We start from the raw sequence: 24,727 nt of genomic DNA, 5'->3' as shown, positions 1-24,727 counted from the left end.
AGCAGTCCGACATCCCTCTCACAATCAAGGACTGTTGGCTCCCAACCACTCGCCTACCTGCCTGCCTGATTGCCCCTAACTGCTTCTGCCTGCCAGCCTGATCACCCCCTAGCAACTCCCCTGCCAGCCTCATCAATGCCTAACTGCTCCCCTGCTTGCCTGGTTGCCCCTAACTGCCCTCCCCTGCTGGCCTGGTCCCCCCAACTGACCTCCCCTGCAGGCCTGGTTTCCCCCAACTGCCCTCCCATGCTGGCCTGATTGCTCCCAACTGCTCTCCTCTGCCAGCCCGATCACCTCCAACTGCCCTCCCCTGCTGGTCTGGTCACCCCCAACTGCCCTCCACTACAGGCCTGGTCTCCCCTAACTGCCATCCCCTGCATGCCTGTTCACACCCAACTGCCCTCCCTTGCCAGCCATCTTGTGGTGGCCATCTTGTGATGACATGGGTGTGGCCATCTTATGACCACATGGGGGTGGCCATCTTGTGTGAGGGCATGATGGTCAATTTGCATATTGTCTCTTTATTATATAGGATATAAATGTGTGTGTATGTGTGTGTGTGTGTGTGTGTGTGTGTGTTTAAGAAATTGGCTCATGAAATAATGGGGGTTGGCAAGTTTGAAATTTGTAGGGCAGGCCCAAAGACCATAAATGCATTGAGTTGTTCAGTCTTTAATCTGAAGGTAGTATGGATGCAACAGTCCTTCCTCTTTGGGGTATCTTAGTCTTTTTTCCTAAATCCTTCAGCTGTCTGGAGGAGGCCTCCCACATTATGGAGGGTAATTTACTTTATTCAAAGTCTGCTGATTCAAATGTTAATCCTGCCTTAAAAATGACTAAAGAGTAACATCTAGTCTGGTCTTTGACCAAACAACTGGGCACCATAGCCAAATCAAGTTGATACATAAACATAACCATCACATTTTCCTTCATTAAGAGTTCCTCTGCCATTTCAAGTGACCAGAAACTATTTCACTTGAATTGCATTGCATCATTTTTTATTATAAAAAATACAGTGGCATGAAATGTTTGGGGGAATATGCATTTTGAATATAAGACTATCATTGCTAAAATATTATTTAAGAATCCTAATAGTATTAAACTTTCAGTAAATGCATGAAAATGAAAAATGACTAGCAATATTTCTCAAGCAGAAAATCTCACAAAATTCCTGTAAGAGAAATAAATTATATTTATTAAGATATGCCCTCAAAACTAACTTCAGCTTGTAAAAATGTTTTCTTAATGCTGAACATTTATTTTATAATCTTCTTTGCATTATGTTAATTTTTCATACATTTTATAAAAGTAAATTTCAGTGGCTACATATGAAATATCTATTTTGAATGTGGAGCTATATCAGTTTTATTAGAAAACACATTTTAGTAAGCTTAAAGGACAATGCTTCTTTTTTAATTATTATTTTAAACCTTGCTAAGCATTACTTTAGTGAATATTTCCCAAGTACTTTATGCACCATTCAAATTTTTAAAATATTTTATATAAACAACACTGCTTTATCACTTTTCATAAGTCTACTTACAAAAAAGTGTAATCATAAAATTAATGTTCCTAAGGAGACTAATTTCTTAGTCACTTTGTAGCTTTTACTAATTAAATGCCATTTCTCATACATTAATGATCTTTTATAACCATAAAATTTCTCCAGATGAGATAACAAATAAAAGTTATCTATTAATTATTTTGTTAAATGTTGTTTTAATTGCTCATTCTCGTATCTCTCATACTCTTCTTTCAAAAGTCCAAACACCACAAAGTTTAAGAACTTAGAGGTTCTTAATTTTTTTTCAGTCTCCTAATAGTAGAATGGATGGTCTACAAACTTGAATTCCATTAGAAAAGTTTGCCCTTCCTTTTTTAATCATAAACTTAATCAATATTTAGATTACCAAATCACATGCTACTTTTTAAAAATATATTTTATTGATTTTTTACAGAGAGGAAGGGAGAGGGATAGAGAGTTAGGAACATCAATCAGCTGCCTCCTGCACACTCCCTACTGGGTATGTGCCCACAACCAAGGTACATGCCCTTGACAGGAATCGAACCTGGGACCCTTGAGTCCGCAGGCCGGCGCTCTATCCATTGAGCCAAATCGGCTAGGGCACATGCTACTTTTTAAATAATAACTTTCAAAGTTAGAATGAAACAGTCATGGATTTCCTTCCACAAAGTGATATTTTAAACATACATACATATGAAAAATATGGATTATGAATGGTTCCTTTACTGAAGATAATGCTTTTCTATATATAATTTAAATATTTTTCATAAACATAGCCTCATTAATCTTTGCAGTGTACCCAAAGGTAATTGTGTATGCATGATTTTCATTTTAAAGATTATAAACTAACCTGTGGAAACTCAGTGTCATGGGATTCGTTTCTCATGCTACAGCTATAACTCACAATGACTTCAAATGTACTATAGGCATAGAATTTATTTCATCATTCTTTTAGTTTATCCCCCCAAAGTTCGAAGAAAATTCAGTCTAGTGTGACTAAAAAAAACAGTTTCAAAGCCAGAAAGCTGGGCTTTGATACACAGTTGTCCCATTTGGGCAAATTATTTAACCTCTCCAAGTTTACATCTGGCCAAACACCTGCTCTCTTCACAGCACAGTGTTGTAAGGCTTAAATGAAAGAACGATGTAAATGTGTTTTGTAAACTGCAGCTCCTATATAAGAGTCAGTTGTTATGTTTTGCTTATATGTCCACTTGACACTTTCTTTGAAGCAAAGATTGAATGTTATCTATGTTGGCATTCTTCAAGTCATAGTACTGGTACATCAGCTATATACAGTAATGAATGAATGCATTGAATGTTTACAGTGTATCAGGCCCTGGCCTATACCTGTGCTGGTAGGTAGAATTTTAAAATCTTGTTATAAGGCAGGCCTGAAGTCACTAAAAAAACAGAAGGAAGGAAGGGTACAAGCTTATTTCCTCAAAAAAATTAAAAAAATAGATAACCATATGATCCAGCAATTCCACTTCTGAGTATATATTCAGAGGAAATGAAATGAGAATACTGAAGAGATATATGTACTCCCGTGTTCATTGCAGTGTTATCCACAATAGGCAAGGTATGGAAACAAACTAAATGTCCATCAAGGAATGAATGGATAAAAAAGATGGGAAATACATTATACATATACTAGAGGCCCGGTGCACAAATTCGTGCACAGGTGGGGTCCCTCAGCCTGACTCGTGATTGGGGCTGGCCAGTGGGAGGGGAGGGACCACAGGATGTTGGCTGGCCAGGGGGAGGGATCGCAGAAGGTTGGCTGTGGGAGCGCAATAACCACGAGGGGCAGCTCCTGCATTGAGCGTCTGCCCTCTGGTGGTCAGTGTGCATCATAGTGACTGGTCGACTGGTCATTTGGTGGACTGGCTGTAATGGCTGCTATGAACACTATTGAGCCAGGAAAACAGGACATTTTGCCAATTGTGATAACATGGATTGGATTGGCCTTGAGGACAATATGCTAAGTGAGACAAGTTAGATATAGAAAGACAAATGCTGTATGATAACACCTATGAGTGTAATCCAACAAGCCAAACTCATAAAACAGAGAGTAAAACTGTGGTCACCAGGGCCTGGGGGGGTGGGGGATAGGACAGATGTTGTGGAAAGGTACAAACATGCAATGAGTACTAGATAAGTCCTAAGGTTCTAATGCACAGTATAGTGAATATAGTCAACATTTTCTTATTATAATCATCAAACTTACTAAGGAGAGATCTTAATTATTCCAACCACTAAAAAAGGGATAATTATGTGATATGATAGAGATGCTAATGATAATCATATTATAAATGTATAAATGTATTATATTGAATCAACATGTCTATTTTAAATTACTTAATATGTCAAATATGTTTGTTTTTAAATTTTTTAAAATAGATTGTATATTGGCAAATTGAAGCACAGAAAATTAAACCACAAAAAGTTCAATTTATTTCAAGTTATGGTGGTCATTTACATTAATAAGATAAATAAAAAATATCGTCCATTAAATAGAAAAAATTATTAAAATAAGAAATGGTTCATAACTAAAACTCAACAAACTAGGAATACAGGTGAACTTATTTTCTTGATTTGGGAAGTGGTATCTACAACTACCAACAACAAACATTTTAGTTAATGGCAAAATATTAAAAGGTCTACTTCTGTCATTAGGAATGAGACAACTATGTCTGCTCTTATCCTTTTACTAAACATAGTACTGAATGTCCTGGTCACAAGAGAAGTACAAGCATAAAAGATCTGAGAATTCAAATGTAAGGCTTAAAACTGTCATTACAGCAGACATCATTATACACTTTAAAAATCAAAAGAATCTACTGTCAAATTATTAGAATTAATAAGTGGATTTAATGACAATTTTGAGATCTGAAAACACACATAAATACACATAACAAATTATATATTGATGTTTATGTTACATTGCAAGACAAGTAAGTTCAGTGACATTACATGATCTATTCAACATACTGTCCATCACTTACAATACATAATTCCATAATGTATAAGACTGCAGTAAGAGCTTTAATGCAGTGTTTAATCAGTCCTTATGCTTAAATCTGTGATGTGCCATTTTATATATGTACTAGTGGCCTGGTGCACAAAATTTGTGCACATTAAAAGAGGATTAATTAGAGGAAATATTTTAATATTGCTATATGCACTTTCCCTATAATATAAGTGTCAGAGGTGAAAGAAAATTAGTAAAATGTACATGAAAATCTTCCTCCTGTCAGAGTCTAGGGCCTACCGTGGGACCCAAAGTCAAGTCCCTACCCACCCGCACACTCCTCGAAATCGTGTGATACCCAGACCTGGCTGGCTCCACCCCTGTCAAGCCCCACCAAGCAGGGGGTGCAGCCTCAGATCCCCCATCAAGCCCCTCTGGGTGGGGGGTGCAGCCTCAGGGCCCCCAGCCCTACGCTGTGCAGGGAGTGCAGTGTCAGGTCCCCTGTCAAGCCACGCCAGGCAGGGAGCACAGCTTGAAGTTCCTTGGTCTGGTGCCAGGTGGGGGACACAGCCTCAGGTCCCCTGACCTGGCACCAGGGTGGTGGGGTGTGGCCTGAGGTCCCCCAACCTGGACCAGGGAGGGGGGTGCATTTTGATGTCCCCCATCAAGCCCCGCTGGGCAGGGGGCGCAGCCTGAGGTCCCCTGTCAAGCCCTGCCAGGGGGGATACAGCCTCAGGCCGCCCCCCCTGCCCGGCCTGGCGCTATGCAGACTCAGGTCCCTGCTGATTGCTCATTACAGCTCATTACAGGAACCTCACCTCTGCTGCCGGCGCAGCCATCTTGTGATGGCATTACAACATGAGGGCCAATTTGCATATATAGGATAATTTTCATTGAAGAAACCTCTGCTTTCAGCATATCATACTATAAGCCTAGTGCCTCATTTCAGTGATGGTACTTAGTAGGCACTCAAGCTATCTACTAATTGAATGACTGAGTAAGTGACTATGTTTTCCCAGTCTCTAAAATCTCTTAAATCTATGTTACTATTCAAATTACTTTTCACTGTAAGTTGGATGATTTTTAATTTTTGAGAGAGAAATTTATTTAATGTCTCTTCTCTTTTAATAACATCATCTATCCAGTTTCTTTTCCAACAAAGTAAATTGAGAAAATTATATATATATAATTTCTCAAATATATATATATATATATATATAATTTTCTCAATTTACTTTATATATATATATATATATATATATATATATATATATGCATCCCTTTGTTAGTGATGTATAAAATAACTGCCCAGAGTAGACAGAGGCAATATGATATTGCTGAACAAGATGCACAAATTTATTATAAAACAGACTGGATTCAAATTTCAGCATGAATTTCACACAAATACTTATGACCTAAGGCAAGTTATTTAACCTTTCTGAGCCTCAATTTACACACTTAAAAATGGGAAAATAATACCTATCTCTAAAGGTCACTGTAAAAATTAAAGTGTGATTAGATATGCTAATTTCTTTTCATAATGTTTAGCACGTGAAAAGTGTTTAATTATTATTGTTACAAATCAGTGACTGCACAATTCCTTCAAACAGGAAAAGTTCAAAATTTCTAAATAAGAAGAGCATGGGCAGAGATATCTGGCTGTAATGACAATTCTAGAAAATGTGTTCTGAAACTATAGTGACATAGTAAGAGCACTTTTTTTTTTAGTTTAGAGTGCATTTTTTTTTATTTGACATGTCTTGGGCATAGTGGGTAATGGAGAATATAGGGAGTGTTGATAGTCCTCCATTGACATTGTGCAATTTTCCTCCCGGGTGTGATGAATTTCTGACTCAATTAAGAGTTTATAGCAAAAGGAAAAAAAAATATTGCCTTTTGAAACAAAAGTCATTAATTCTGAAGTGCAGCAAGTTAAAAGACAGCTGCTAAGTTCTACAAAGTTTTACCAAGAACATTGAAGGCATTAGTTAATTGCCATAGTTTCATTACTGTACAATATTTGGAATATGTTGGCTTTTATTGGCATTAGTCTATAGCACGGGTATTAACAAAAAAGGAAAATAAGCCCAGCCAGTATAGCTCAGTTGATTGAGCATCAGTCCATTCACTAAGAGGTCACTGGTTCAATTCTCGGTCAGGACACATGCCCAGGTTGTTGGCTCCATATTAAAATAAAGGAAAATAAATTTGGCAAATTATAATGCAGGTAACTAAAAATATTTAACTTTTTATACAAACTATAAAATTAGGTTTATATAAGATTCAAAATTGTATTATTTTAAAAAGTGTTACTTCTTTAAGATTGACAGAGAATTGAAATAACTAATATTACTGAGATTATGTTAAAGCAGGGGGAACATGTGCTCATTGTCTCTCAGGATTCACTGGCTTTGTCTTTGCCTAACAAAATCACAAAGTTATAATATAATTAGAATCTCAAAGAAATATAAATAAAGACACTTAAGAAATCAATGTTTGAGTTGTTCTGGGACTGTTTAAGCCCTGGAGATAGAGCAACAGAGAACCTGGGAGCACTGTCCTTCCGAAATTTACAGTCAGCCATCAAACATGAAATATCAACAATTTCTGATCTGGTGTTTATGAAGTTGAGTGGGACAGTCTTTATTCAGTTCTTCAGCTTTGTTCTGAAACAAATTATTTGCAATACAAAAACAAAAACAAACAAAAAAACCTGAAAGAGATTGTTTTACAAGAACTCTCCTAGTACCAGGATTTTTACCTAGTAATCCAGTTCTTTAGAATCTTCCAATTATAAGGTGCAAAAGAAGAATTTAGAAGTTGAGTATTATTGTACTGGAGATAATATGATTCCCAAAGTTTACAGGTGCTCATATCATAATAGGAATTTTGACTTCATTCTATAGACTTGTTTAGAAAGTTGGGACTGCTAACAATCAGAATTTGGGTATGAAAGCCTGAAATTTGGTGGTATTTTTTGTTTGTTTGTTTTCTTTTTTGTTTGTTTGTTTGTTTGTTTTCTTTTTAAAAACATAGAGCTACAAATTGAGAGGTTAATAGAATCTGCTCAACAAATTCTAACTGCAACTTGGTTTTAAGGAGTCCTAGAATCTGAATTCTGACAGAGTTTCTGACACTCCAAGTGATGCTAGTGCTCTCCGTCTAACAATATGTAACTGCAAAAATCAACTGGGGGACTTTGGTTAGCAACTGCTTGTGTGATTTGATCAGCAAGAGTTCATATACAAGTGAAGTTTAAGACAAATCACTAACTCTCAAAGAGTTTAAGAGTTTATTTGGAAACTCATATAAAATAAATACATTATATAGAACAACATAACAATGCATTGGATAATTAAGGGATTCCTGGAAGAATTTCAGGGGATGAGAATGTTTAATAGATACTTTGCTAATTAGTAAAGAACTCTAGGAAGGGATGAACTAGGGACTGGCCTATCGGTCTGGTTGACATTTGTTTAGGGAAAAATAATTGGTGAAAACATTGCAAATAAGAATTGTGTGATGAATGAACTCACATAATGAGAAAGAACATAATCTGCAGCTACTGAGGTGTAGACATTCCCAAAGTATGAGCTGAGAATCCTTGCCCCACGTTGTATTAGAATTTCTGTAACATAATCCTAGTCAGTATATATTTGTCTTCAAGGCTCAGATTTTTGTAGTACCTTTCATTTAAGGAAATAAATGTGAGGGCACATGTGGATAAATCAAATAAAATGTATTGTCTAAGCACATTCTTCACATGGTGGTATTTTGTCAAGAGTCTCACAATACAAGCATATATGGAAATGAATACATGGAAAATAGGATGTATATTGGTTGAGAAAGTTTTATGACACAGAGCTCAAACTCAGCTTATTTAGCTTCTAAAGTGTGTTCTTTTTTAAGACAGGCTATGATATTTTGCAGAAATTATGGTGGACAATTTTTTCTCTATTTCTAAGGAGAAAAGGAGAGGGGGAGAAGGAGGAAGAGGGAAAAATGGAAGGAGGAGAGAGAGAGAGAGAGTGATGGAGAGAGAGGAACTGAAATTGCAGACAAAGGTTTTTAGAAAGAGTATCTTACTTATCAAAATTTTAAAACTGAAGAAAATATTACTAAGGTAAATGATCAATTCTTAAATTTTTGAGAAAATGTTATTAACCTCTGTTTCCAAAGCACTAACTAGAAACAAGGGTAGATTGAAGTGACTACTTGAAGTGAATACCCTGTGAACTCAATTCTTTCCAAAGGAAATCTATAAGGATAAAAATGGTTTCCCTTTTCAATAGTACAACATAGCTTTCTTGAATGCTAATATACTGTGCACAGTAAGTTACAATAAATTAAAACAGCTTCAATTCATTGAAATAGGGATTATCATGACAATTACTTGTAATATTAACAAAGACAAGAAAGAAATGTCACTGAGGAGAGGCCTCTAAATCACTTAGCTTATCACTTCACAGAGTTCTCAGACACTGGATGAGCACACTTTATTTCAGTTATTGCTAAACTAAAATTTAAAAAGATCTGAAGGGAAATCTGGCCCACCTGTTGCAATAGTTTTTAAGGGCCATTACTAGTAATCAGGTAGGCACATATTTGATAAACTCAGTCTTGTAATGAATTGCTCTCATATCAAATTTATCTCTTTCATTGATCTAGAATTGAAATTTTAAAATGCATTGATTTCAATATTTCTGCTGGAAGCTTCACTTATTATAGTATTCTCCCCCCCCCCCCCAAGCATTTCCTATTGTTTTAAGTTAATATCATTATTTACCACCAAAATTCAATATTGTTCAACTTCTTTGGAAAATACTGTAATACTATACAATAAAAGCTTAATATGCAAATGGACCAAATGGCGGAACAACCGGTCACAATGACCAGTTGCTATGATGTGCACTGACCACCAGGGGCAGACACTCAATGCAGGAGCTGCCCCCAGCCTGCAGGCCCCAACCGGCGGCGGAGGTGGGGGACAGGGCCGACGAGTGGGTGGTGCCAGGCCAGCCAAGGTGGGTGCCAGCGGGGGTCCCCCAATCACCCTACCAGTTACCCTGCAGATTAGCCTTGATCGCCGACCAGGGGCCCTACCTGTACACAAATTTTATGCACCAGGCCTCTGGTTATTCAATAATTATGCTATATTGATTCAAATATTCGACACCTTATTGGACTTCCAAGGTGCTTTTGCATCGATTGGCAACAAACAGATAGATATTGTAAAATAATTCCAAATAAGAAATCACTGAAAGGAAATCTGTAATTCTTATTCCACCTTGCTACACAGTCACTCCAAAGCTCACACTGCTTAGATCAGTGATGGCGAACCTATGACACGCGTGTCAGGGGTGACACGCGAACTCATTTTTTTGGTTGATTTCTCTTTGTTAAATGGCATTTAAATATATAAAATAAATATCAAAAACATAAGTCTTTGTTTTACTATGGTTGCAAATATCAAAAAATTTCTACATGTGACACGGCGCCAGAGTTAAGTTAGGGTTTTTCAAAATGCTGACATGCCGAGCTCAAAAGGTTCGCCATCACTGGCTTAGACCTTTGCACATCTGAACCTGCATGCAGCAGCATGTTTTTTCAAGCTTAACTGAAGCCTGTGGAGCATGGTGGGATCCAAGCCACATCAGCAGCTGCACAGTCCATTCCCTAATGCCACTTCAGAAGACCACCCAGATGCCCATCATTGAAGGTGGCCCCTGTTCCAGCATCGCATAGCCCTGGCCAGGGCGCTGGCACCCTGCTTAGTTATACTCTATTTTTCTTGAGCTTAATTTGCTTTGAATTATCTCTTCTCAAAGCTATAGCTGATGTCTTATTAAATAAAACCAACAATATTAAGTGTAGTGAATTATAGAATTATAATTATAGAAATAGAAGTGTAAATAATGGTGTATTCAATTTTCCTTTATTTTCAAAATCTTGCATCTAAATCTATGTTTATCTCATGGTAGATTTCAATTTTAAAATATTTAAAAAAGATGGATCCTTCCTGGAGCTACATGCAATGACCTTGAGAAGTTAGGAAACAAATCCATCCAAGAATGCTGTATTTAATGATTCACATTGTAAAAGTCCTGTTAGATCCCAAGTTAAGCTCTCAGGGTCCTCTCAATGCAGGTACTTCATAATTCTTGAACACCCAGAAACCACAACACAAGACAAAGGTGTTAAAATGATCCCCAGTGATCATCCCAATCATCTATTGCTTCCCTCCCACAAACTTAAGCCACCTCTAAAAGAGGGCTATGTTCAAATTGTCCAGGAATATCATCACGTCTCAATATATTTAGTTCCTAGAATTTCATCATCTGCACTAAATGGGATTTCTTACTTTAATAGACATAATTTCAGCAAGTCCTCTTCAGCCCCAGCTCTCATGGAAATGCCTAAGACTTAATGAGAAGCTGATTAAACTTGCTATTTAGCCTTTTCTCGGTCTTCTTTTCTATTCTTAGGTATTATAAATGTTCAGATTGAGAGCACGGGCCAGCAGATCTTTTTCATATCTGTCCTTTGCCTTTTACATCATGTCCTTGCCGGCTGTCCTCTTTTCAAATTTTGTTTTCCTCTGAATGGGCTATTGCACTGATGGCTTTTGGCAGCTGCCGAGTGCTAAACCTGCATATAAAATCAATCTTTGGGGCCAGAGTCACAAAACAGGGCCTACTTGAAGAGATTTTTTTTTTCCAGCTTTCTGGTTACTGTCATATTAGAGTTTTAGTGCAATAGGCAAGGACAATAATTCGTTTTACTTTCTGAGAAATCTTTACTTTCAAGGGCCACTGCTTGGTTGAATTCTTTCCAGATTATCATCCTGAATTTATGCAGCCCATATAGCAATTAAAGATTCTCCTCTTACTCTAAATGTGGAGGAAAGACCAAGTGTGAGTTTTCTGCACCAAATTTTGCATGAATGTATTAAAAGTTAGTAAGATATTATGGTACACCCATTATTTTCCCATACAGTGGAAGTATTACCAGAAGCCATTTCAGTATCTTCCTTTTGTATTTTTTTCCTACTTCATCTCAAGAATAATAGCTCTATTTCATTGCAGTTAAGACAATGAGTTTTGGTGTCAACCCAATCTAGCTTTACTTCCAGCTCTCTCTGAAGGAAACAAGTAATGCACTTGGCCCAATTACTTGAGTGGTATTTAAACCTCATTACATTTATATGTAAAATATAATGATAATTTCTACCTTAGAAGAATAATGTGAAGATAAAAAATAAGTTAATAATACATATATAATGCAGCTAGCACAATACCTGACACAAAGGAAGCTCTCAAAGTATGTCATTACATGTACGACTAATTCTAATAATTGCTACATTTGTTGTTTATTAGTATGAGGAAGTTGTTTCTGGGAAACTCACTCCATTGCAAACATCTTCTCCTCTGAACAATAGAATAGTAAAAGTGATTTCAATAATGTTTAAGAACATAATGAGAACAATTTTAAAAAATACAATTTCTCAAAAAGTGTTTTTGTTACCCTTATCTTTACTGTTTTTTTCCAAACTTGGTGGCATAAGGCAACAACCATTTAATTATGATTACAAAATCCATAGGTCAGATATATTCAAAAGTACAGTAGGATTGACTCTTTTTGCTTTTCAATGTTTGGGGACTCATCTGGAAAGACTCAAATAATGGGAGGATATAACAGCTGTCTGGAGGTGCCACTCCTATGAGGTCTTTTTTGTTCATAAGTGTGGCTGAATTGGGACTTTTAACCAAAGCATTGAAACATGCCTCTCCATGTCGTTTGGATTCTTCACAGCATGGTGGCTGTGTTATGACAGAGAACTACCGTGGAGCAAGTGTTTCCAAAGAATCAAGTGGAAGATGCATTACCTTTTCTGATCTAGCCTTGAAGTCACATAGTGATCACTCAGTTGCACTCTCTTGGCTCAGAGTAGTCACAATCCTTTCAGATTCAAGGGAAGGATACATAGACTCCATCTTTCTTTGCAAAAATCCTATATAATAAAGAAGTAATATGCAAATTGACCATCACTCCAACACAAAAGATGGCCAACCCCATGTGGACAAAAGATGGCTGCCACAAGATAGCTGGCAGGGGAGGGCAGTTGTGGGCAATCAGGCCAGCAGGGGAGGGAAGTTGGGAGGGACCAGGCCTGCAGGGGAGAGCAGTTGGGGGAAACCAGGCCTGCAGGGGAGGGCAGTTGGGAATGACCAGGCCTACAGGGGAGGGCAGTTGGGAGTGACCAGGCTGGCAGGAGAGGGCAGTTGGAGGCAATGGGGCTGGCAGGGAAGAAGTTAGGCATCAATCAGGCTGGCAGGAAGAAGCAGTTAGGGGCAATCAGGCAGGCAGGCGAGCGGTTGGGAGCCAGCAGTTCCAGAATGTGAGAGGGATGTCCGACTGCCCATTTAGACCTGATCCCAGGCAGTCGAACATCCCTATAGTGGTCCCAGATTGTAGAGGGTGCAGGCTAGGCTGAGAGACACACACCCCCGTGCACGAATTTCATGCACCGGGTCTCTAGTAGTTAAATAATTTTTAGGTTCTATTTTAATATACCACATTTTGCCCTGGCTGGTGCGGCTCAGTTGGTCAGAGCATCCTTCAGTACACTAAAAGGTCATATCTTCATTTTATTTGTGTCTTCAAATAATTTCTAACATGGAACTATTCTTATACTTTGCTAATTCATTCAATAAGCTTAACTATTTAGCAGTATCTTTAAAAAAAAAAAAGTGCCTGTGCACTGGCATCAATGGTTAACAATTTTAAAAATGAGGACTAGTTTAAGAGATTAGGAAATGTGTGATACATACCAATGTACATTTCAAGACAGCGTAACTAAACCAAGACCTCCCCACAAAAGGTTAAAAATGGGAATATAATTATCTTTTTACTTAACAAGCCAGGAATCACTAATTCATAAATGTATTATAGTGTTCAACAGTTTTGGAATCAGAAAAAGTCTAAAAGTTTCTATCAGATACTTAAAATGAATACAGACTTCAAATACTGGAGAGCTGAATCTATCATTCACCTTGAGAGAAAATATTTTCCCTGTATTTGATTTGAGACACTTATGGTTGATTTGAGGTACTAAAGCATTATTGAATTGTCTTTGTATTTTTGAAATAGTCTGTCATGCTACATTTGGAGAAGGCAAGATTTTATTAAAGCAGTTAATTCTTCTATCTTTCATTCAAAAATTATCTCTTGAACACCTATTTCCTATAATCCCAGGTGCTATGTATAGAATGATACATAGGACACAATTCTTGCCCACATAAAGATTATCTTCTAGTTGCAAAAATAAATAAGTAAGCTTCTAATGAACATTGAATGCAATAAGTGTTATGAGAGAGGAATATTCAAGCTTCTATTGGAACATACTTTGGACATTAAGAGATGAGACAGTGAATTGTATTAGATACTATGATGTTTTGTCCAGGTTTCTTGCCAGAACTAAAGGAGTTCAGTTAGGGAATACTTCCTTCAGCCAGGGAGTACTGTTGTCAGACAGCACTCAACCGCCAAGCTTTTTTTAGGAGTTACATCCACTAAAGAGTCACCTGGCATGAGACCATGGCCCCTTCCCAGGGCAGCCCATATTCAATGACTTGCCCAATTCTAAATAACCAATTCAAGGGAGACTGAATGAGACTCCTTAAGTGTTTTTACAAGTTGTTTTTTATTTAGGGAGTGACTGATCCCTTCTATTCAGAGCAGCTCCTCCCAGCCATCCCTTCAGCTGCTGGGCTCCTGCCTCCTCTCCTGAAAGCAGAATCGTCTGGTTGGTCTCCACTCTATGCTCACAGGTATTTTTCCTTATAAATTTTATAAGTAGTTATTTATATGAATTTTTTTATGCCAACTGGTTTGTGTTGCCTATTTTGTTTACAAAATAAAAATTTAACAGACAAAAAAAAAGTCAGCTGAGATATTTTTTGGGGACTTTTATCTCTATTCAATTGTACCTCTTCCCAATCTTTCCACAGGTGTACTCCCTAATAAACTTGTGTGTTAGTCTTGACCTATGAATCTACTTTCCAGGAAACCCAACATGCAACAGTCAGTCATTAAATGGAAAAAAATGACCTTATTAAGTTAACAAGAGTTGTTGCAGAAGCCATTTCAAACCATCCTACACATCACTGCCATATTAATATTCATGAGTAACGGAACTGATCTTCTCAAAAAAATTCAAGTTTCCAGAGGGCGTCTGATCAAAGTAGGTAAATGCTATGCTCACCTCCTCCCATGACCACTTTAAAATTACAACTAAACTACAGAATGCCTCTAGTCTAGCTGAACAGAAGTCCTATAACTAAGGATATACAGAAGAAGCCCCCTGGAGACTGGTAGGGATGGAGATGTGGAAAGGGGAGGATCTCCAGCCTATGTGTGGCATTTAAAAATTGAGAGGAATTCCTCTGTTGTGGAGGTCTACCTTGAGGAGCAAGAGGTCCCAGCCATCCACCAAGCTTCCTATCCCAGCTTTCCAGGGCCAGGAAGAGAAGATTCCATAACTTCTGGTTGAGAAAAATAGGAGGCATTGTGGCTCAATGAGATGAGGGCTTCTGGAGTCCCAAGCATTCCTCTTAAAGAGCCCACACATGGATTTACTTGGGATAATTCACTCTGAGCTCCAGTACTGGGGCAGCACTTCAAAAGGCACCGGGGCATATGGGGAGGAACTGAATTATCTAGCTTCAAGGCAGAGGCTGGAGGGGCGACTTTCTCCCAGGCAGAAGCGCTTGAAGTAGCCATGTTCCTTTGCTGAGCCCTCACCCAACAGGCATAGGTGACACCATATCTGAGTTTTCATCAATCAGGCTAACACCATTTGCCTCACCATGGTGATGCCCTCAGACTTCCACACCATTCAACTTTTGGGCCCACCAAGGTACTTCCAGAAGTTTTTCATATAAATGACCTGCCTTGGCTCATGATTTGAACTTTCCTAAACTTCCTTAAAGTTCCCCAAATTCTAAACAAGCAACATATGGCCTCAGTATGCCCTGTACCTCTTGCTAAGTGGCCCCAGTTCCAGCACTAGCAGCAGCCAGCTTTGGCTCACAGCTTAGCCTGTTTCAGGCACTTCCAAATAGCAGCCATCTGCACATTGTTTTGTAGCTTATATTGGGTGGTCTTGGGCAGGGAAGAGGTAGTGGATGACCTTAGCCTGCACCTCCTAAGAGGTCCCAGAGTCAGTACACCTGGTAGAAAGCTTCAAACACAATGGAGCACCATCCAACCACCTCTACAAGCAACACATTCAAGAGGCAGGCTTGGAGGATACTACAGCCCCACTGAGGCAAGTCCTACTTCATGGGTTTGGCTCCTGAATAGCATTTCCTCTGCTGTAGTCTCTGCAAATCATCACATCCAATCAGCCTGGGTATCAATTCCTCCCACTGACATGCCAACAGCAAGCAAGGATCAACTACAACAGAAGAGTACACACAGTCCACATGAGGGGTGGCACACCTGGAGCACCCAGCTTGGGTGACCAGAGAGGTTGCATCACTGGGCTCTACAGGACACCTGCTACATAAGCCACTCTACCAAGACTGGGAGACATAGTAAATCTACCTAATACATAGAAACAAACATAGAGAGGCAGTCAAAATGAGGAGACAAAGAAATATGTACCAACTTAAAGAACAGAACAAGAACTAAACAAAATGGAGACAAGCAATCTACCAGGCACAGAGTTCAAAACACTGGTTATAAGTATGCTCAATAAATCTAGGGGAAGAGTAGTAGAAGAACTTCAACAAAGCGATAGGAAACATAAAGATAGAGATAAAAAAGAATCAGTCAGAAAAACATACAATAACTAAAATGAAGGATACATTACAGGGAAACAACAGTAGACTAAATAAAGCAGAGGAAGAATCAGTGATTTGGAAGATAAAGTAGCAGAAAATGTCCAATCAGAGTAGCAAAAAGTAAAAAAGATTTCCAAAAAAATTAGGATAGTTTAATGGGCATATGAGACAACATTAAGAATACTAAGAGTACCAGACATCATAAGAGTACCAGAAGGAGAAGAGATAGATCAAGGTTCAGAAAAATTACTTGAAGAAATAATGATAGACATGTAAAGAAATAACCTGCCAAATAGACATAGAAGCTCAGGAAGCACAGAGTCCAAAACAAGAGGAACTCAAAGAGGTCCACACCAAGACACATAATCAAAATGCCAAAGGTTGAAGACAAAGGGAGAATCTTAAAAGCAGCATGAGAAAAGCTGTTAGTTACCTATAAGGAAGTTTCCGTAACATTGTCAGCTAATTTCTCAACAGAAATGTTGCAGTCCAAAAGGGATTGGCACAAAATATTCAAAGTGATAAAAAGCAAGGACCTACAACCAAGGTTTTCTACCCATAAAAACTATCATTTATAATTGAAGGACAGATAAAGAGCTTCCCAGGCAAGCAAAAGTTAAAGGAGTTTATCACCACTAAACCAATATTATAAGAAATGTTAAAGAAACTTACTTAAGAAGAAGGAGAAAAAGGTAAAAAATATGAATGACAGCCCTGACTAGTGTGGCTCAGATGGTTGGAGTGTCATCCTATGCATTGAAAGGTTGTGGGTTTGCTTCCCAGTCAGGGCACATATCCAGATTGTGGGTTGGATCACCAGTCAGGATACATGCGGTTTCTCTCTCACATAAATGTTTTTGTCTCTCTCTTTCTTCCCCTCTCCCTTCTTCTTTCTCAATAAAAACACATCCTCAGGTGAGTCCATATGCAAGAACATGGTTGAACCTAGAGGATATTGTGCTGAGTGAAATAAGTCAAAAGAGAAAGACAAATGCCATATGATTTCAATTATATGTGGAATCTAAAAAAAAAACCAAAACAAATGAATAAGCAGTACAGAAACTGACTCATAGATACAGAGAATGTTTTGAAGGTTGCCAGATGGAAGGGGACTGGGTAGATGGGTGAAAAGGTAAGGGGATTAAGAATTACAAAATGGTAGTTACAGAATAGTCATGGGGATGTAAAGTATAGCATAAGGGATATAGTCAGTAATATATATATATATATATATATATATATATATATATATATATATATATATCCCTAATATCCAAATAGACCAAACAGCAGAACAACCAAACAACCAGCTGCTACGACATGCGCTGACCACCAAGGGCATGCACAGAGCATGGCAGGCATTGGCAGCAGGTGGCAGAGCACGGAATATGGTGGGCACCATCTGTGGGGGACTGGCGGAGCAGGTGAGCAGAGGCACCAGACCAAGGCGGAGAGCTGGTCACTGCCATCCAGGTGAGCTTCTGGTGGCTACTGAAAATTCTTTGTTCCTGTGTGCTGCGGTCCCACTGGGCACTCACAACTGCTGCCAACTCTGGCCCTGCTTGTACCTGCTGCTGGTGCCCAGAGCTGGCCCCAATCTCTCAGCACCATCAGTGGGTGCAAGTGACAGCTGCCAGCTCTGATCGCCCTTGAGGACTTCTCCACCTCCCCCTGCTCCTGAGGGGCAATTGGGGCAGCAGCCGCCGCTTGCACCCACTGATAGCACCGGACCCACTCGCACCTGCTGCTGGCACCGGCCCCAATCGCTCTGCTCTGTCAGCAGGTACAAGAGGGACCAGCACTGTCAGTGCAGGGGAGCAGTGGCTAGAGTGGGGCTGTGGGCAGACAGGGGGCCCGGGGCTATGGTAGGAGGGGCAGGGCGGGAGCATGGAGGATGGGCTGAGACCTGCCCTTGTGCCTACTGCAGCCTCACGGCCCACAGTTCCTTTCAAGGTGCACAAATTCACGCACTGGGCCCCTAGTATAGTAATAACTATGTATGGTGTCAGATGAGTACTAGATTTATTGGGGTAAACAAGTCATAAGTTATATAAATGTCTAATCACTGGGTTGTAAACCTGAAACTAATATATTATGTCAACAGTAATTGAAAAATAAAAATATATTACTTTTAAAATTGAGTTTCCCTTACCTAATGAATAAGTTTTAAATTAATCACTGTATTATTTAAAATTCTTCATTATCTGATTCTGACCTTACATTTTCACTTCCCATTCTTTCCATGTATTTATTATTCAACTGAACAGAATGAACTACTACAACTATTGAATTTCATCCCACATTTATGCATTTGCTCATGCAGTTCCTTTTGCCCTGACATGGCCACATGGCCAAATTCTTCCCATACTCTTACCAGTTATATTGTATTTATTTGAAAACATGACATTTCCTTTTCTAGATCTAAGTGGTGGACAGTAAACATCACAAATATATAAAGACAAAAGGAAAAGTCAGAGGGAGAGAAACTGGGGAGGAGAAGTGTAGGAAGATTAAGGGAATAAGACAAAAGAAAGAGAATGGGGATAGAGACATAAGGACCAGAGGATGGACAGCAGAAAAGAAAGGTAGCACTTTATCTTTCAAAGGGGCAGATTGAAAAAAATTCAGGATAACCTACTTTAAAAAAAATAATATTGGTAACTTTATGGCAGCTTTACTGAAGTTAAAGACCATTATCACTTCGTACTTTGGCCAAGACAGAAATGAAATGGGAAGCTTTAGAAGTGAACTTTGAAATACATTCCTATTAATTCATACACTTTTGTCCTTGAAGCTGAAATTGTACTCAATAAACCATTTTATTTCCTCTTGAGCTATTTTAAGCAATATTACTGAGCTCTGTGTTGCTCATTAAGGAATTTAGGAAGAGAAGAGCTTAAAGAAAGATTACTTTATACGCCATGAAGAGTTAGAACCATAGTCAGCTGAAGATGTTCAGCAGACCAGACAAAATGCATCTTCTCTATGAATGCCCCCTTACCCTGGTCACCTGGCACACCAATCTTCATCATGTCTGAATTCTTCCAAGAGCAGCACTCAGAAAGGAAATTTTAATTTCAAATATTGCCACAGTTTTAACTTAGAGATAATTTATTAGAAATCAGCACAATATCAGTTTGGGTACCAATACATCTTTGAATTTCCTAGTTGTATCCCAAGGCAAAGCAGAGCCCCATTAATAATCCCACATAGATACAGAATCCCTGGCTTGAGGCTACTCTAACTGTGCCTCCATCAAATTTTTTAGACCCTGAGACAGAAATCCTACAAGTCAGCAAGTTGAACTCTGGCCAGGGGTAATCCTGTTGTAAGCATCTCAGACAGAACCATTGACAATTACTTTAAACTGTTTACAAAGTTAAAAAATACATTTGGCAAGCAGTCACCAAGATGATGATAACACAATGGAATATTACTTTCATCTGAACTGTTCTTTTGCCTGCTTATAATTTCATTTGGTTTCAGCCTCATTTCTTTCAGAACTGAAGTCTGCTCACTTCCAATAATTGATGATGCTGAAAGAAGTCATTTCATCAAAATCCAGAGCAGCTGTGGTTTTACATTTGCTAACTTTCTCAACCTGCCATTATCCAGGCTATTGGTCAAACATTCCAAAATGGTTGGACTGTTTCTATCAAGTGGCTTTAGAAAATTTTTATTCGGAAGCATCCATTTTGCCATTAGCCCTTTACCATGCCTACCTGAACCCTAGTGAAGTGCATAAAGCGCTACATAGCCCATGGTTGTAGAGTAGTTGATGCTTCTTACTCCATCCAACTTAGCACTCCGGGTTACAAAAGGTTACCACACGTCTTTACTGTGTCCAGGGAAGCTCATGTCATTTTTGCTTGCTAGAAACTGGAGTGGAATGGAAATAATTTGGGATTGGTAGGCAGAAAATTTGAATTTGAGAATTAGCTCTCTTGTTTGCTCTTTTAAAGAACTGCCACATCTCTCCCTCCAGTTCCTAACCTATAAAATGGGAGGACAGATGGTTAAAGTCATTAATCCCTCATGTCACTGTGGAAAGGTACGATAATGGACATGAAATGGCTTTTCAAATCATTTTTTTCAAAATCTTTAAAAACTTTTGTACTAAGTAGCTAAATTAAGTAACTAAAGTATTGAAAATTTATGAGCTGTGTTTCTGAACCAGCATAACCTAACCTCAGGTAAATTACCAGGGTTAATTATGAAGAAAAAAGTTATACACTGTTTTCTATTTCAGGATATCATTATATTTTTCTTTTTTCCTGTGGGAGACTTGCCAAGCCCAAACAGATGGTGTTGGTTTAAAAAAAAAGTAATTTAATAAAGTCAACCTCATGCCGTTTATAACCCATTTTAAAAGCACAAAGCATAAAACCATTTTACTCTTACCCAGTGGCATCAGGTCACTGCTTCACCAAAAAAAGTCAATTTAGAAGGACTTGTAATTTCATAGCCTCTTCTCAAAAAATACTCTGACTTTAGTCAATAAGGCCCTTTTGAACAGAGAAAAAGTTAAGCAAAGAAAGGTTTCCAATTCTATTCTAATGCTTAAAATGGAGTGGTTGACTTGACATCAAGGACAAAATGCATTTCAAACAGAATGTCAAAACTTTAAAGAAATCCTATGTTACTTCCCAAATCTCCTCTCCTCTCAATACTTTGTAACCAAGCAATGATGCTGCTTCTACTTCTCTTTGGCATGTTGTACCCCATCAACTGGAAACAGGAGCTCTGTTTGGCGAGAATGTCTGTGGTCCTCAGTCAGTGATTGCATTGTCCCTCAGCCTAATGCTTTGTTCCCAGTGGAAATGATGACTTTCAGAATCTACCTAGAAAATAAGGCCCCAAGGTAGCAGTGAGAGCTGGTCAAGCTGTGTAGACACACACGTAAGGAGATCATTGAATCCAAGTGACTTAAGAGGCACCAACTGTCTACCAAGAAGTCTAACATATTTTCTTCCACAGTGCAATGTAACAAACTGCAAGGTGTCGTTGAGAGAGAAGACCATAACAGGAAAACACTCAGTGTAATAATCTCCAGGTCCAGCCAAGCTGTCATAAAAGGTATTATCTCCACAAACAAAACAGAATCAGATCCTTGGCCAGTGTTGTTCAGTGGTTGGAGCATCATCTTATACTCCAAAAACGGTGGCAGGTTCGATTCCAGGTCAGGGCATATACTCAGGTTGGGGGTTGAATCCTTGATTGGGGCACATGCGTGAGGCAGCCTATCACTGTTTCTTTCTTTTCTCCCTTCCTCTGTCTAAAAATCAGTTAAAAAAAAAACACACCAAGCAAACAAACAAAGGCATGGTATAGAGAACAGATTGACAGTGGGAAGGGGGGTTAGGGGACTGGATGAAAGAAGGTAAAGGGATTAAGCAAAACACACACACACACACACACACACACACACACACACACACCATAAGACACATAGATACAGAGAACAGTTATAACCAGGGGGAAAGGGAAGTGAATAGGTGGAGGTGAGCAAAGAGACTTTGCTTGGGGTGATGGGCCCACAGAACAGTTTGTAGATGATGTTTTATTGAATTGCACACTTAAAACCTACATGGTCACCCCAATAAATTCAACAAAATAAAAATTTTAAAAAGAAATATAATGCAAACCTGCCCAAAAGAAAAAACACTCAGGATACACACTTGTTGTTGTTGTTATTAATGTAGAGGCTATTTCTTCAAATCTTTTTGAGAAAGGTACATTCTAAGATGATATGATTTATTTCAACATGTGGAAATTTGAAATGTTACTTTTCCTAAGACTCATTTTTCAGCAAAATGTGATTAAAACTGGTCAGCATAAAAACATTTAACTGTGTTGCCCTGGCCAGTTTGGCTCAGTAGATAGAGCATCGGCCTGCGGACTGAAGGGTCCTGGGTTAGATTCCAGTCCAGGGCACATGCCTGGGTTGTGGGCTCAATCCATAGTACAGGACATGCAGGAGGCAGCCGATCAATGATTCTCTCTCATCATTGATGTTTCTATCTCCCTCTCTCTCTCCTTTCCTCTCTTAAATAAAACAAATATATATATTAAAAAAAACAATAACATTTAACTGTGGCAAGCATGAGATTGGGCTCTGAACTCTCTCTCTCATTCTCTCTCTCTCTCTCTCTCTCTCTCTCTCTCTCTCTCTCTCTTTCTCTCCCCCCCCTCCCCTGTGCTTGAGTGTGTGTCTGTGTATGTACATATGCGCACATATGTGTAATGCACATATGTATTATGTATAATGTTACATCCAGAAAATTTTCCTTGAATGCATTAACATTTCACCAGTATAGACTCAATATCACCCATGAATAACTAGGATACATAATAGTCATAGCCAATCTTTTCATGAGCAGAGATGGATTTAAGGTAGAGTAGACAAGAGAAAAAAATAGTGACAGTGTAAAATATATATTAATCCCAGAACCTCATTTTAATGACTTGTAATTTGTATGCGGCTTTGATGTCCTAGGGCCTCAATTTTTTTTTAAAGTAAATCTGAATAAACCTTTTATAATTTGTTAAAGTGCAGGATGAGTAATGTTAGCAAGAGTTGAGGAAAACAAAACACTAGAAAGATATGTGGAGCTGTCAGTAATTCATCAGGGCCAGCCTATTTTAGCACCTAATAATTTTTTCTGTGTGCCTTCTTTAGAAGAGAACAAATCAGAACGCCAATGCAGTAAATTCTCACAGGGGAAACCATAATTCTATTGATGTGCTTCAAGATGGCTTTTTGTTTTCAATTCTGCAAAAGCAGATCAATAAAACTAATGCAGGTTCTGTCCTAAGATTTCTCTTCTACATTCATAGTTAGGAGACTACTTTAACTGATTCAGTGCTGGTAGGCATATGGAGCAGGTTTTAAAGACAACTGGGATATAAGAAGTAAAAATAATAATAATAATAATATAAATAAAATATAGTGCTAGAGGTTGGGGGCGGGGGGTGGTCATTTATTGATTAAACATGGGAACTCTTGAGTTATGTTACCTAGGTTTGAATTTTAGCTATGTGACTTCAGTAAGAGATTTGACCATTTTGTGTCTCACTTACTTCAAATATTAAATGAAGAGAATAAGTGGTCAGAGAATTACATGAGATTATTCATGTAAAAACTCTTGGAAGTTCTAGCAAAATCTAAGTGTTTAATAAATGTTAACTAACATTATACTATGATGTGACTCTAATACTCTTGCTCTTTGAGCATATGTGCATGTCCTAGACCAGGGGTGGGCAAACTTTTTGACTCGAGGGCCACAGTGGGTTCTTAAACTGGACCGGAGGGCCAGAACAAAAGCATGGATGGAGTGTTTGTGTGAACTAATATAAATTCAAAGTAAACATCATTACATAAAAGGGTATGGTCTTTTTTTTTTTTTAGTTTTATTCATTTCAAACGGGCCGGATCCGGCCCGCGGGCCGTAGTTTGCCCACAGCTGTCCTAGACCATTCAAACATAAACAGAAAAAATGATGTCACCTAAGGAAACAATAATTGATGTATTTGACCCTGGCTGAGTGGGTAGCTTGGTTGGTTGGAACATTGTTCTGTACACCAAAAGGTTGTGGTTTGATTCCTGGTCAGGGCACATACCTAGGTTGCAGGTTGGATCCCCAGACGGGGCAATTAATGTTTCTCTCCCACATCGATATTTCTCTCTTTCTCCCTTCCTCTCCCTCTAAAAATCAATAAAAATTTTAAGAAGAAAAAAAGAATCAATGTAGTATTTCAATGTAGATTTGGTCAGGGATATTGGCAAGGAAGTAGTTATGAGGGAAGAGGAGTTTAGAGAGGTTTCTAAAACACTTGTCTTTCTTCTTATTTGCTATGCTTCAAAGAGCTAATGAAAGAAGAAAGTATAACACACATGTTAACCAGACCAAAGAGGCTGAAGGGGAATGTTGAAGCAGTCATAGCTTTCAGCTGCTAACATTATTTTCTAACTAGAGGCCCGGTGCATGACATTCGTGCACTGGGGGTTTGGGGGTGGGAGGTTCCTCAGCCTGGCCTATGCCCTTTCACAGTCTGGCACCCCTCAGGGGATGTCCTCCGAGGGGTCCTTAGCGCTGCTGCGGAAGCAGGAGAGGCTTCCACCACCACCACTGCGCTTGCCAGTTGTAAGCCCCGCTTCTGGCTGAGTGGCACTCCCCCTGTGGGAACACACTGGCCACCAGGGGGAAGCTCCTGCATTGAGCGTCTGCCCCCTGGTGATCAGTGCGCATCATAGCGACCAGTTGTTCCGCTGTTTGGTTAATTTGCATATTAGCCTTTTATTATATAGGATGCTAATTTAAGTTAGACTTAGTCTTCTTCAAAACAATCCTTATTTCTACTCTCAAACAGGAATGTACTCAG

At 38.7% G+C, this 24,727-nt stretch overlaps 1 long non-coding RNA gene across 1 annotated transcript in view; it reads right to left on the bottom strand.

Moving 5' to 3' along the window:
• The window catches only part of LOC308526573, a 667,011-nt gene that overhangs the window by 221,550 nt on the left and 420,734 nt on the right, over nt 1–24,727 (bottom strand). The gene's annotated exons all lie outside the window — the stretch shown is intronic.

This window comes from Myotis nattereri, assembly GCF_964212035.1.
Source record: "Myotis nattereri genome assembly, chromosome: 1".
NCBI classification, from domain to species: Eukaryota; Metazoa; Chordata; class Mammalia; order Chiroptera; family Vespertilionidae; genus Myotis; species Myotis nattereri.
This window is presented reverse-complemented; position numbering and strand designations above follow the sequence as displayed.